The 16,150-nt window shown below is 35.5% G+C and overlaps 1 protein-coding gene across 1 annotated transcript in view; it reads right to left on the bottom strand.

Moving 5' to 3' along the window:
* The window catches only part of LRMDA (leucine rich melanocyte differentiation associated), a 700,198-nt gene that overhangs the window by 68,098 nt on the left and 615,950 nt on the right, over positions 1–16,150 (bottom strand). The window lies entirely within an intron of this gene.

The following is a 16,150-nucleotide window of genomic DNA, read 5'->3' as shown; positions in this document are numbered from 1 at the left end:
TTCCTATGCATAGCCAAAAATAATCTGATAAGTTCTTTCTCCATCAGAGCTGCTATATCTCAGTCAATTTCCTAACTGTGAAGATTTAGAGACTTCTGAAACTAGTTCTTCAGAAAAGATGTGCTTCTGTTAGGATTTTCCACTCACGAAAAGCACTGTCAAGCTTCTTTGCTCATCAGCCTTCCAGAACCTACATCCGTATTTCATTATTTAGCACTCACCAGTAAATACTCTTTTGGGCTAGTTTTGGTCTCTTTTTTTATGTATATAAGGTCTGATGCATATATAAATCATTAGGAATTATTAACTAAACAATTGCATAAATAGTCTATTTTAAAATATCTTGCAGATACTTCCAAGATAATGTGCAACAAAATGAGAAAAGTCTCACAGAAAGAAATATACTATGTTTCAAACATAATTTCTGAGCTGTTTAAATATGAAACAAAACCTTGTCAAGCTACAAGTTTCCAGCTGTTATGATATCATAAGATAAATTTACAGCTACAAAACATCTTGGTGAGAAAAAAAAAATATTTGCTTTTACAAAGTATGGAAATATAAATGTTTCAAGCACTGCAACTGTCCAAACAAATTAGTACAAGCAAAAATAGTTGAATTCAGTATGGTTTGATTTTGTACCGGCTCCATAGCACTTGTTATAATTACTTAAAGCTGTAGGCAAAATGTGATTTAAAGCTTACCATGATGCATTTAATGTTAATTTAAAACGATGCGCTAAAAGTATACAGGTGGTCTCACTGTCTAGCATTTTGTTGTATTTTATTAACTGAAATAATAATTTATTTCCCTAATTAAGCAATAATGAAGCTGGATAACTGGACTCTGAAAGCCTGCTACGTGTTCACGTTTAAATTCTTAACCAGAGCTCAAATGAAAAAGGAGTTTCTTTCCTCCGTGACTTTGAAAAGAATAGAGTGGTGATTAACAGCAATATTTTTTTTAATGAAACACAACCTTTCATTCCTGTCATCTTCTGGCCATCCTCGCTTGTACGCAGCTCTCTGACAAGTAGAATAATAACGGTCATACATCACTGCCCTGAAAGTCCAATCATCTAAATCTTCACTCGCTGCAGCCTCTGAGACTCAATTACTTTATTGACATGCAATCTTCATAAGGGGAGAAATATTGTGCATGTAAGGTCACTTGGTTATGAAGACATATTATCATATTATCTGCATGAGGGTTGCAGGGCTAAGACCTGACAGAGCTAATTATAATGGTACATGATAGAGAGCTCAGTACACATTATTTGCTTGGCTGAAACTAAAGGTGAGGTAAGACCATGACATCATGGTTTCAAAAGAAAATAATTCCCTTTCCCTTAGAGGCTATTACTTTTATTGTTTAATGTTTTATACATATTATATTAATACACTCCTCATAAGCAAGCAAGCAGTGAACTCAACTTGTTTCCATTTGGAAAGTACTTAACTCTTGAAGAAACCAAAGACTAATCCGTAATAATGCAGTCTTTTTTACTTGTGAGACTTAAATCACATCTTCCCTGCCTTTCCATCACCCCCAAAAGTGTATCTACACAAACACACACACACAGAGCAAACCAAAAGATAATCCAAAATTTGAACACAGCTAATACATCCTGCCACAGTATTTTCTACATATCCAAAACCACGTAAGCCTCCAGTGAAATGCTGAGCAAAGTACATTAAAACAATGTTTCAAGTCTCTCATTCTGCAAAAGACATTAATTTTCAACTTGCTTTTCTCTGTAGTGACTTCCTTTCCCCAATGTACCTCCTACTCTGTGTAATGCCTACTAATTCTTCATTGCCTGGCACTCAGAGTCCTTTTCTGCTCTAGGATCACTGATACAAATGGAACTCCTAATCCTTTACTGGCCATTCCCTTCAAGAACAGCCAAAAAATAATGCATCTGTTGTGTCTTTAGATAAACAATCAATATAAATTACTAAACTAATATACTGAACCTGTAGCAGGCTTCTTTGGGGTTTTGGTGCTGTTCTTTTGGGTCTTTGTGGTTTATTTTTAAAAACTAGCTTATACTTTTTTTTTTTTTTAATTTCTTTTTAACTTTTTGTTAAGTTTTATTCATATCTACCTTTCAGGTGGGAAACACAAACTTCTCTCTTACAATAGTTCCAGAATTGCAATACACGATGCTAGTGCCCTAGAGTAAATTATATCGTATACTTATAATGGGAAACATCTCTTATTTTACAAAAAGAATAATCAGTATGACATAATGATTCTGTGGCAAATCATGCTGTACAAGGATCTGCATTTTCCTTGTTTGAAGGTAGGGTACAGAAGCCATCCCAACTAATGGATTCCCAACTCCAAATAACATCTTTGCTCTCAGCAAGTCTTTACACCACTGATTGACTACAGTGAGATTCAGCATGTGCATAGCCATGTAACTTGAGTGATAGTGCCAGACTGAGACCTCACATCTAGGTGGTTGCAGTTATGTAATTTAATGAAATTGTTCTACTGACAAAAAACAAACAAAAAACAAAAGTTATGAATAACAACATATATACAGGCTACCCTTTTGGGGGAAAAAAAAAAAAAGACAAAAGAAAAAAGAAAAAAAAAGAAAAAAGTAAACTGCACTCCTAAAACCCTAAAAATATCTTTTCTTTTTACCAAATGTTGTAAATTTTACAAATTATATGTCAGATATTATGCCATCCTTTTAATAATAGCTTAGTCTGCCCATCTTTTTTTACATCTTGCTAACTGAGTCTGCTGTGTTTTGCTTCTGAAAGAATCCCATCTGAAGTTGGGTAGCATGTAGAACACTTACATGATTTTGTATTTAAGCTTAAGACCTCCCACAGTGTGATATTTCAAAAGAATTTGATTCACCTCTGTATCAGCAAAGGAGTATAAAAAACTTCTTGGAAGATGACTGCAGATGCAAATAGGAAGATGTTAGGCCCTGGCTCTCTCTAGGAGTAACATTCATGGTTAAAAGCATTTTTTGCTGAGGTTAGATTCCAGCAGCACAAAGGAGACAGTGAAGTAATCAAGACCTGGAGGAGGAAAAAAAGAACACCAGAAAAAAAACCCAGACTAGAATAGCATAGCAAGGACTGGCAGACTGGCCAGCTGATGAGAAAGCAGTCAGTGAGCCATTAAACTAGGAAAGAGAAGCAAAACGTCTCATGTGACAGCTGTAAAATTCTGCCTCTTAGAGTGAGTTGTTAATTTAAAACTTCCCACTGTCCTGCAAGCTTCTGATAACCAAGATATGATTGACATGAAAGACTCCAACATGCATGGAGGGAAAAAAGGGCCACCAAAACTCAGGCAAGCACAGAGACCAAAATGCAGATTGGGAACAGGCGGGCTACACATGTAATATCTTAAGCAACTATGTGAATACTCAATTTATGGAAATATGAAGGAAAAGGTCACCCCCTTGGGCATCAAAGACTTTTTATCAAGGAAATGGAACAAGAACTAAGGGAAAACAAATGTTAATGTCATGCCCAAAACCACAAAACATTTTTATTGCCAAAATTGCTTTGAAACTAACAGGGCCAGGCACATGATATCAGCTCAATATATTTCAGAGCTATGGCTTGCAAGGCACCTAATTCAAGTAACAAAATGTGAGGTACACATGGCTAGGTGTTTTCCACCTAGCTGTAATTAATGTGGACAACATGACGTTGATAATATCAACCATAGAGGAGATGGAACTGGGACACTCTCCAGAAAACACAATAAAAAAAATGAATGACAATTAAGAGTAGTAGCCAAAAGGGGAAATGAGATCCCCATATTGTGCATCCAATCTTGAAGACAAAGAACCAATAATAAGGGAGTGAGCGGAAAAACAAGTAAATAAACAGGGAACTGCTATAAGAAAAGAGAGAACAAGGTAAAAAAAAAAAAAGATATGGTCACTTCCATGTTTTTTTAGCACTTACAGTAGATAATATAAAATACTATTAGTGAATGAAATATTCAGTATTGAACACTGAATGAGACATGCAACAAAGGTTCTTCATTACGTTCTTCCAGTTCCACAAATAACCTTTAGAAGGAAGTTTCAGAAGTTGGCAAGAACACATCAACGAGAAAAAAAATGGCAATACTGTTTAGGTACAGAGTGGACTAGTCTACCCTAGTAATAAAAAACTTACAGTGGTGGAAAAGTAGTAAATAAATAAGCCCTTGTTTAACTGAACACACAAAGATACTGTGCAAAACACAAAAGTGTTTTCAAAATATAGTTAGAGAATACTAGATACTCTCTAAACTTCTCCTGAAGAGAAGACTGAGGGGAAAATAAATCTTTCAGCTTTTAGCTCTAAAGAAATTATCAGCTATTCCTATGCACGATGTAAAATTTGGTGACAGCAAAATTCAGCATTTCTCATGAGATTTTTTCTGTAACATTGGCTACCAAGTGATGGTCAACACACCGGGAGCAGTGAACAAACAATTTACTGGTACTGTAGAAAAGAAGAATGAAAAAAAAAAAAAAGTTGGCCTTTTGCTTTCCTTTTCAATACTATAAGCAAACAAAGAGATGAGTAAGGCACAGCTTATTTTTCAATACATTTCTTAATGTTTCTTTTCTATAAAATTAATTGTTGTGTCATCAGAATATAGTGCTCAATGCCAAACAAAACTTTCGACACAAAACTCCTTTGGCAAAGTGGAGACTTAGTGACACTAAAGTGTTTTGTGAACGCATCAGTTTGATTTAAATTTGGTAAAAAGAAGGAAACACACTAAAATAGATCTTGAAAAAACTCCAATGTTTTGTATCACTATTTTTAAACTAATTTCAATATTGGTTTAAAGCAGTTTTGAAATTTCTGAGACTGTTCAATCATTTTTAATTGCCACTGAATTGAAAAGGTACTATGTTACTTTATTGACACATTACTGACTTGCAAAGGAGACAAATGTGTCTATAAAATAGATTTCTAGTCCAGCTGAGACTCATAGACCATCAAAGAGAACGAGGACACGAGGGAACCAAATTACAATTTCCATGTGGCACTGTTCCAACATACCTTAACGTGTATCTTGGTCTACCCCACTTTCCTCATCCACCCCATCTCACACACACAGATATATTAAAGCCATAACTGTGGAAAACACACAGTTTCCAGTAAGAGTTATTATTTGTTGAAAATAGTTTTCAGCCAAATCTTACCTAAAACTTGCCTGCCAGCTGGACATACCTCTGGAAATGTAGGCTTCCAAAGAGAAAAATGACTAACATAGCATGGGAGGGAGGGAGGGAGGAGGGGGGGAACTAAGGGTGCCTGACATGTCACTGTCAATGCCACTGATAATGGCACAAAGTTGTCTGAATTACAGCTTGAATCTAAATTCTTTTACTAGAAAGAAGACAAAATGGTATGTTAATCAGTAATGTCAGTTGGAGTTTATCAAGAAAGCGTTGCAAATAAACCGAAAATTCTATTAATTTTGGTAATACTAAAAGTAGTAACAAATGCGTTTTTGCCATCCCTACTCTGTGGAAACACAGACCAATTGTCTAATCAATAAGGTCAATATCAAAACTCTTCATTGACTTAAAAACCAGCAGATTCCAGCTCAAAAGCATTTTAGAGGGAAAATCTAAGCTTCGAGCTATGATGATTACTTCAAATAGTTTCACCAATTTGTATTTTTGGAACCCTTCTGGCAATAACTCCTCCCTTCAAACCATTTCCCAAGTCACAGCTTGTTAGAGAGAATGCTAAATGAGGATATAATGTTTTGGGAAAAGGGTAGGGAAACCAAAAGCCATAAGAAATAAATAGCAAATAGAAACATTGTTTTAGTGACCTATAGTCTATTAAAAATTTCTCCAGCAAATATTGTCAACCTTTTAGGATTTGGACTCTAATGATCCCTTTTGTCATGGCTTCAGGGGGTTATGTGCCTATTTCATGAGTTTGCCATACACAAACTAGTAGGGAACTGTAATAAAATCCAAATAAAGACATGGCAAAAAAAGAAAGCGATCTTAAAAACAAATAACCAAACAGTATAAAAGAAAATATTAGGAATGAAACTGATAATACCCCCTGTTGCCAAAATCTGGAGATGTAAATCACTTCTGGATTCTTCCTCAGATTGCTGTAAAACAAATACACTTATTTACCCTGTCATAGACTGATCACAACAGATCCAAAGTCAAATCTAAACAGGAGTAGAGACCAAGAGAAGCATTTATCATACTGTTCCACATCCATGTAGAACAAACTTTTCATGCAAATGTAAAGCTTGAATGAACAGGTACCACACAAAAGCATGCATACGTCGCCTACGCCAGCCCAAAGACTGACAAGCAGCACTGCCGCAGCAGTTTAAAGGAAGTGTGCTAGGAATCAAGCTGCTGCTTCCCTACCTATCCAGCCTCCAGTTGCAAAACGTAATGATACTTTCTCCTTTTCAATATATCAGATTAACAGAAACAAATATACGGTTATCCATTCCCCCTTTTCTGAACCATCTGCCAACATTTCCTTCCCCACAGAGTCAGGAGTTTTCCAGTGCAATCCAATTTTTAAATAAATAACACATGAGACTGTAAACCAAATCTATGCTCAAATTTTTTTATTTTTTAATTTATTGAGTTCCATCATTAATCAGATGGGTTTTTACAAGGATGAAAAAGGAAAATCCAGGGCTTTTGGCTGTTCTGATCACCTTCTTAAATTACTGGCTTTGCAAAGACAGAAAAAAACCTAAGTGCTAAGGTTAACCACATAATTACATACCATTTCTTTTTTTCTTTTTCTTTTTTTTTTTCCTAGTTCAAATCAATCCATTACTAGGCAAAGTTACAGTATTTTGGAGTCAGCTGTTAGATCTGACCTCTGGAATTCATTCATCTGAATCTTCTTGAAGTGACATTGCTTGTCAAAACTCATAAGCCAATCAAATTCTTAAACTGAAGTGAGTTGTCCTATCAAATTAAAATGATACTTTATCCCTATTTTTCAATACAAAACTTGCATTGTGCTTTTCTGTCAGGATCAACTTTGTTTTCAGGAACTTTATCACAATCCAAGTATTTATCCCTTAATCTTCCAAAGGGCCAGGAGGAGGGGGCATGTAACTGAAATTCTCTTTGACGAATTGACACAATTTGAATGAATGACAAAGTAGGTGAGAATATTCCTATTGTGTTCTAAGATGTCTTCATTTTAAACCAGATGGGAAACAAAGAGGAGCTCATGCCAATTTCTGAAGCCTCAGGAGTCGCTCTCCCTGCAGCTCCTCTTTTCTTCCCTTGTTCCCAGTCATGCTCACATATTCAACTGCAAGGCAATAAATTCCGTCCTTTTTAAGGAAAAGTGCTACAAAACTCTCTTTTGATGGAGATTTTACTGTAAGCAGAATGACAGATGCACACACTGGTCCCTTCCCAACGTTTCTTCAGTATAATTAGTCCAGCCCAAACAAAACTCTTCTGAAAATCTGAGATTTCTGAAATTCTGAGATCCCAACCCTCCACCCAGTGTGCCAGCAAACTGTGCTTAAGTCTCACTTCAGTAGGATGAAAGCATATGCTCGTGTATCATTTCTGAAGAGATATTTTCCTGTATAGAGAGCTTACACTTAGGAATCTTATTTTGGGCAAAGCTAGAGGAGGGCGCAATTCATTAGGAGCAACAGCTAATTCTTCAAAAGGAGCAGTTTAGCAATGGCTATCCATTTAATTTATTTCTCCACCTCTTCACTTAGTGGTGACCAGAATGCTATGAGTCTAAGACTCTTCAGACCGATTGCATTTCTAAACAATAATCCTAGACTACATATTTCTGCATAAATGCGATGGCAGAGAAAAGGCTGAAAAGGCATATGAGGAACGTTTTGTTGAAACACAAACTAATCCCTCTTTGTGCCATGGGACTGGAGAGGAGAAAGTGAAGGGAGTTAATATAACCTCATACAGCTGAAGAGAAATCCCACTGCAAAAATTAGAGACGTGGCTGAGAAATTTGGATATGGGCTTCCCAGGCTTTCACTTTGCTCTACCGAGAGCCGTATAGCCCAGTAGATTGGATAGGGGCGCTTAGAAAGGTGCATGGAAAGGTGAAGGTAAAAGACAGTCTTGAAGACAGGATAAAAATTACTTGCCTAAACTACACGTACCAATCTGTTAGCAAATTCTGAAATACTCAAAGCTGTAAAGATAATACCAAACATTAAAGTCAAGTAGCAAGATGAAGCATCAGTAAATAAGTGTCAAAGAAACTGGATTATAAAATTAAACAGGTGTATATATATATTTTAATGTCTGCTAAATGTTTCTTTCAGGAAACATTAGGCACTAATAAAAAAGAGTGCCTTCAGGCTTCTGTAGCACTGGATATATCAAAGGGGGTTTTTACTAACAATTTGGGGAGTTTATGCCTCTGGGTGCTACTGCTGTGATTTCAAAATAGAATTATCTGATGCTATGTGATTTCTTGAATCATTAGTTTTCCATCTCTTCTAACTTATTTTCCATCTTTCTTTTATTTATACACACACACACACAGATACAAACTGCCACAAAGGAATAATGAAGCGACCCTTGGAAATAAAATATTACCTGATACTTTCTTAAAATGTATTAAATATCTATACACCTGACATGACTATCTAATGTGATAATCCTGGTTACTATTTGCATGCCAAATTCACCTCTAATATACATTGCAGGAGACATTGCTGCATCCCTGCTCTGCTACACTGTCAACACAAGACTAAGTTGTACGTAATACATTCTTGTCTGACTTCTAAATACTGTAGCAGAAATACCTGTATCAGCTATTGAAATCAGCAAACATCACAAGCTTTAAAAACTACAGAGACCTGCGACATTGCACAGAACAGGGCCTTAAATTACTAAAATTAGAATTAAGGTTCTGTCATTCTTTTCTAAATGAAAGACTTTTCCATGAAAAAATTAACACTGTTCCTCCTGTTAAGGAACTAATGTCAGAAAGGAAACACAAGGATTAAACGAGTAAAGATGGTGAAGTGTACACTTTAAAGACTTTTCAGTACGATGCTACATAGTACTGCATCTTGACTCAACAATGCAGAAAGTTTTCCAATTATTCTTGAGAGGAAGCAGACATGTAAAAAATTGAGCAATTTGTACTTTTTTTTTTTGTTTGTGAATGTGTAATTAAGACCCTCATCCTAAGCATAAAATGATCTGAACATCATCTAAAATAAATATCTGCTACTGAACCAGGATTGATAGCCAAGAAATAGCCCATGAGACTTATCACACATAAACGATATGGAAATGTCAATAAAATAACTTTTCTACTTTTGACTTATCAACAGTGCAAACTATTTCAATAAAGCATTCCTTTCTGTCTCGTTTTGCAATCTGACAAAGTTAAAACATAACAAAAATCAGAAATTTATCAACACATTCCTTATTTTCTTTGAATAAGAAATTTTTGCTATTAAGCAGAAAATAATTTGATTTTCTATTCTTCAACTCCCAGCACACATTTAACTACATACCGCTAATACATACAGAAGAAGAATGACTGTCTTTTGGAAAACAAAACAAAAGACTTCAAATACTGTTGCCTCTTCTGAGTTTTTTTAAAAAAAAAAAAGGCCTTTGAATATTAAGGTTGGAAGGAAGCTTTGACTTCTTTAAAGATACATAGTCAACCTATAAGAATGTATCATTTCTTCCATATTCCTTCCAAAACAAGGAATATTCATTTTTTTCTGAATAACCAATCCAATGCTGGTTCTAATCCAGCAAGAGATTTTACATATAGTCTACCTTTTCTTCCCGAGACCACAGAATTCATAAGAAGGCCAAAGCAGTTTGGAGAGCTATGAAGTAATTTTGATTAACAACAGATTTAATTTCAGTCAACTGTGTACAATACAGACTGTGTGTGCAATTTTGCAATGTCATAGACTAGATGTTCATGTGACAAATTTATTGTGAAATCAGAAAAAATTAGTGGGTCTTGGGGGAACAAATGATTTTGAAGACTGTATGGCTACAACTGGACAAATATGATCAAAAAGAGATGGTGAAATAAAAGGGAACATTTAATGATTTGAAAATCAAGATTCTAATTAGAGGTGAAAACAACAAGAATTTTTCTATTTACTTAAACTACTCTTGAAAGAGACCAAGAGTGATATGCCTAGGACAAACATAAACTCTGACTTGAATGCAGTGAAGCTTTGCATGGCAAAAGCTTCCAGCTGAGAAAGAACTGAAAAATGCAAGAGCGAGGATGACAAATCCCATAGACTTCAGCTACTTTGCAAAAAAGCGTGAGACAGTAAGTGGAAAAGGCTACTACTCAGGTGTTTTAGACCTAAAATGTATCAGTGCCTTTGTATATTATCAATTCTACCCAAGACTGGAAATGTTGAGTGAAGAGTGACACCTGCAGAATGTATCAATCTGCTGTTGCTCCTACTTTCCAAGAGAAGGCGGTGGCAGGTAAAAGATGAGTTTGATATTCCCCAGTCATACTGCCAGGTGAATTTTTATAATAATCATTCCATTAACCTAATGTCTCTACCATGCCCCTTTAATTTTATTTTTTATAGAAATAAAATTGCTTTTAATTGAAATACATAGTCTCAACTCTAAAGACAAATAGTGCAAAAAAGAAAAAGAAGAATCCAATATCAAACATAAAACCTCTAAAAATTTGTCTGCTGCCAGATTATTTTCACTATCTGTCTGATGCCATTTATCAAGATTCGGTAAATCCAATTGTTGGATATAAAAAAGAACAAACAATACCCTTAAGGCCATGTACAGCTCATCTTAGACATCAGTTGGGACTTCATACTTCCTTTCCTTAATTTCTAGTCTGGGATCACACAATGCAAAGAACAACTCAAGCCAACAGTCCCATTTACACTGTCAAGTGTGTCTGAGAGATACTGCAAGGCTGCTAAATTGTAGTATACATCAGAATATTGAGAACACCAGAATTAGAATAGAAAATTAGAGAACAATGAATCAGGTAAAACTGTGATGTGCGTGGGAGGAGGAGCAGGGAGAAAGAATCGGATTTGGCCTTTCACTTAACTGGCATCATTGCCTGTTGTAACAGCAGTGTGGTTGCAGATGCGATTGTGAGGCTCTACGTAAGATATCACTTGTAGCAGGAGGTAATACCTTTTATCAGAGCAACTAATGTAGCAAAAAGATAGACAAGCTTTTGGGCACATATGCCCTTCTTCAGGCTTGCTCTTCCTCCCAGACCTTGTCCATTTTATTCATTTGTGTCAGCTGATCAAACAGATAATTTTTGTGGGCTGACAACAGACATGAAGAAGGGCATGTGTGTCCAAAAAGTTTAAACATTTCTTCTACATCAGTTGCTCTAATAAAAGCTATTACCTGTCATTGTAAACCTTGCCTCACTTCCTTTTCACATCCTGCACAAATGCTGAAAATTCCCTCAAGTAATTCAGATGCAAGGGAAGAAATACTTGCTTCTCCTTATCTCTGCATCGTTTAGTCACGCAAAGACCAGAATCCAAAAGTACCAAAACGCTCCACGAAAAGATTCTGTCACGATACTTCCACTTTGACAATCACCAGGAAGTACTAGAAATCTCATGGGAAACAGTCTTCTCTTGAGATTGCCAAACTGATTTACAACTCAGCATCAAATAAGCATTATCATCTTCATTAGCAGTAAGACCCAAAACACACAAACAGCTAAAGATTCTTCTAACTTTACTAAGAAAACAGACAAGAGTCTAGCCTTTCACTTGTCTCCTCAGTGCCTTACAATGGCTAGTCTATATCATAATCGATAATGACTTAAAATCTGAATATAGTTTGAATGAAAGCATTTCAAAGCTCACATGGCTCTGTTCCCAATAAGTCTGGTCTCTATATAATGAAATGCATTCTTTCTGGCCTAATATTACAGACTTGGCAAAAGAAATGCCTGTGGTATGAGCAAAAATTCCGAACCTGAGCCTTGCAATTGCCCCTCTAAAGGGTCATTTATGGTGCATGTTGTTTATCAGCATGTGTCTGAAATGAATGCTGCTTCAATGCAAAGCAACAGGAGGTCACATTATAATTGGAATGAAATCAGTAGAATTCATTATGACTTGGTTTCCTTTCTAAAATGACAATCTATGCTACATATGCTATTATATTAATGTTTTCTGCATTACTAAAAGGAGAAAGGAGGAAAAAAAGCAAAAAAAGGCAAAAAAAAAGAAAAAACCGTGAGCAGCTGATCTTTAACTAAAAGATCACATGAGCTAATCAAGACCCAACACAATTCACCTTTAAAATACCAAACCATCTGGCTGGCTGTCCCACGATAAATCTCAATGATAAATGTCTTCGTTTTGATGTTACAAAGGAACCACAGACCTGCTCAGTTTTGGCACAGCTGAAAACACACTGGCAACAGTAGAATAGAACTCAGATGTCCAAAATATAGAATTAAATCATTGTGACCTGCAGTATATTTAGAGAAAACCTGATTGCAACAAAAAAAAAAAACCAACCCAAAAACCAAAAAGCCCCACACAAAACCAAAGAAAGAGAGAGGTCTGGACTCATCAGAATTTCTCTCCAGAGAAAGAGACATTAAAAAAAATAATTTTCCATACTGCAATTTACTAGATACACAGCTTGAGATCAGTTTATTGAAGGGCAACTAGAGGTTCTAAGTTTTCCAAAGAAGCCTTAGGAGCATGGGTGTTTTTGTTGCTTGGTTTTGGGAGGTTTTTTTGTTGGTTAGTTTGTTTTTATCTCTACAATTCCATCTTCATCCAGACAAAGCAGAAAGCTTGAAATGGGCATGACAGAAATAATGACATCCTTTGATAACTCAACTCATATTTTTTCAGTGTGTCATGATTATTAAGGATAAATTAAATTAGACTGGAAAATCCGAGGGAGAAAGACAATAAAAACAGTTCTAATTTTATACAGATACAAAGTCATATAAACTTCACCATATCTGAACATAAAACTTCCACACTTACCCAAAGGCACAAAACCAAGTTTTGGTATAAAATTTGTATTAATTTTCTCATGCCGATATTTCTAATATAGAAAAGGGCAAATACTGAACCTTCTGTTCACTCCAATTAATGACACCTCAATCAAGCAGAAAGCACTTGTAATTTTTAATTTTTTTTTTAATTAAGAAATTAAAAAGAAAAATCTTCTGGGGACATAATCCAAATTTTTCGTAAACTACAGAAAAGCTGAATAAAATCTTTTAATCTTTCAACATTTTCACCAATATTTATCACATTCCTATGGATCACAAAATGTATTCCTCTTCCTTTTGGGTGTTTAGCCAACCAAGATAGGAACTATAAATAATTCTCAAAAACCTCTCTGTAACGTCTCAGGCATTTAAGTGGTCAGCTCGGAAATCCCTCTCCCTTACATATTGACCTTTGCTGGCTAAAGTCCATTTCAATGTAAAGGTTCTGTAACCGAATTTAGAAGGCTGTTGTCCAGGTAATACCATTGCAGCTTTTCCCAGTACTCAGCTTCTGCTTTTACTTCACTCAATTTACTTCTATTTCCTCATTGTACATACCACAGACAATCATCCCAGTGATAATTCTGTCTCCTTTCACTAGGCAGTTACAGACTCTTTTTTGGCAAGCGATACGCATTATTTTCACCTTTCTTTGAGAGTTCTCTCTGGTAGGCCCCACGTTATTTTCTTTTTTACTTATTCCTCATCTTTCTTCTGGATATTAATTTTATTTTTCTTATTCCATAATACTCTTCAGCTATTCATCAGTACTGATAGATGTGGATGATTCTTCTGTGTCCTTGCTTATATATACAGTACTTAATTACTCACAAATGCATTGCCTCCTATCCAACCAACGCTCATCCTGTTGCTTATCAAAGATATATCTTGTATTTAACTCTTTGTGCAAAGGCAATTTTTCTAGATGTCTGATCATTTTTATTTATATTATTATTATATTGAACTCCTAACAGTCTACTGATATCTACAAGTTACTACAACATTCAGATCTCTCAGACACACTTACGGAGGATAATATAGGGGTTACACATGTCCAGTCCACAACTCATCTGCCTTTATTTTCCAGTCCTATCATATTGTAAACATCTAATTTTCCTATTCACTCTCACACATTTCAGTGGGTGTCATGACACATACTTTCTAGGTTTGTCTCTATGAATCTATTTAAATTGTTCACTTTCTCCTAAAATTTTAGCTTGCATTGTTTTCAAGAGTTTAGTTCCTCTCTGTCCACACTAATGCTTTTCCACATCGACAGCAAAAAAAAAAAACCACACAAGAGGCTCCTAGCATCACTCCAATCTTGCACTAAGGATTAGGATGCTAAGGGATAAAAGAACAGAAGTAGTGCAGGGTCTGCAGCGACAAATGGAGAAGCAGAGCTACAGGACTGGACTAAGCAAATAGCAAGACAAAAGGTTGTAGGGCAAATCCAAAAGGCCCATAACTAAAAACCAGGAGTCTGCACTACTTTGGTAGGCAGAAGTACTGAAATAGGCATACGGGAAAGGACAAGTGCACAGAGAATTTAGGCAGCATCTGAGATTTCACAAGATGATCCATTCATTTTCCCATCATTTATTTTTACTTTTCCTTTGGATCCAAGTGAAGAAGTCAACATGCAGTTCACACTCAATTCATGTTCACCAGAATGATATCCAAGCATTCCAGCAGGAAGCACATAACTTCAGTCAAACTGTGATATTATCTTAGTTTTTTCTTTATATGTACTGTCGTTCTGGGAATTGCGTCCAGCAGAAGGTAGTAGAGAATTGAATCACATCTCCTTCATTGCTCAATTTGAATTTCATGGTGTATGCCGTGGGGGTAAATACCTAACATCTCTCAGAAAACTACAATGGGATAATTCCTTAGGGAGATTAAGTCATTACCCTGTTCCAGTGATTACAGCATGCCTGTGAAAGCTGTAATCCAAATGGGAAGACACTTTTTCCTCAGCAATTACTAGACTAGAGAGAGACAGGAGATCAATGTTTGTATTGATGCTCTTTATAAAATTTACATTTTTATCTTATTGTAAAGACCTGTGCTTTTTCATTTGCTTCAGAATCCAATCTAACTTTTAGTATCCAAACCATGTTATACTTTATAGACAGACTTCTGAATATCTTATGAAATGCTCAATACACTGCATCTTTTATAGGCATCATTATTTGAAAGTGGGAAAAATTATTAGTGAAATATGGAACTATTTTTTTTCCTACTTGCAGCTAACAAGTTCCATTTACTGAAATATCTACTGTAAGTCTTTCACTAATATTTGATCACTTCATGTCCAATGAATTCCTCTAACAGTTCTCTAAAAATCCAGAGGAATGACAGAACTAACTACACAACAGAACTAGGATAACAGTTTAGATCACTAAAACCATGATTAAATAAATCCCTAGGAAAAAACAAACAAACGAACAAACAGCAAAAAATCAATAAAAACCAAGCAGCTCAGCATTTAGAGATGAAGGCTAATTTTCACTTTGTTTCACCAAAACCTAAAAGTTTTTTACCAAAGTCTTTGGTAGACTAGAACTGAGCACAGTAGCTGGAGCAGCTATGAGGTAAAACTTCGCCACTTCTCTGAGTACAAAACACACCGTCAGTAGTACTAATTTCTTGAGTGTTCTAAACCTAAACTTAGTCACATTTAGTATCAATATCCGATATGAATATAATTTCCTTTCATAGTGTACTGACCACTGTAAGAGATGGACAGTGAACTAGTCATTATACTACTAAGGAAGAACATTTGAAATTGCCCTTAGCTTAATACGCTTACCTTTAAGGAGGTAAAAGCCAAAGCACATTGTAAACATCAGTACTGTAACTCAGAAATAGCTTTAAGATTGCCCATACACCAAAACCAAAGCCAACTGAATCCCCAAATGGAGGTTAAAAATTTTGGTTTTTTTTTTTTTTGGTTTGGTTTTTGGGTTTTTTTGGTTTTTGGGGGGTTTTTTTTTTTTTTTTTTTTTTTTTTTTTTTTTTTTTTCTGTGATAACAATGTCAAAGCACCAGGAAAAAAGTCAATATCTTTTCTCTTGATTCAAATGATGCCAGGGTACAATAAAGTTCTTGCATACTTAGGGTAT

This window comes from Grus americana, chromosome 7 (genome assembly GCF_028858705.1).
Source record: "Grus americana isolate bGruAme1 chromosome 7, bGruAme1.mat, whole genome shotgun sequence".
Lineage (NCBI taxonomy): Eukaryota > Metazoa > Chordata > Aves > Gruiformes > Gruidae > Grus > Grus americana.
Note: the sequence above shows the minus strand (reverse complement) of the source record. Positions and strands in the feature narration are given on the sequence as shown.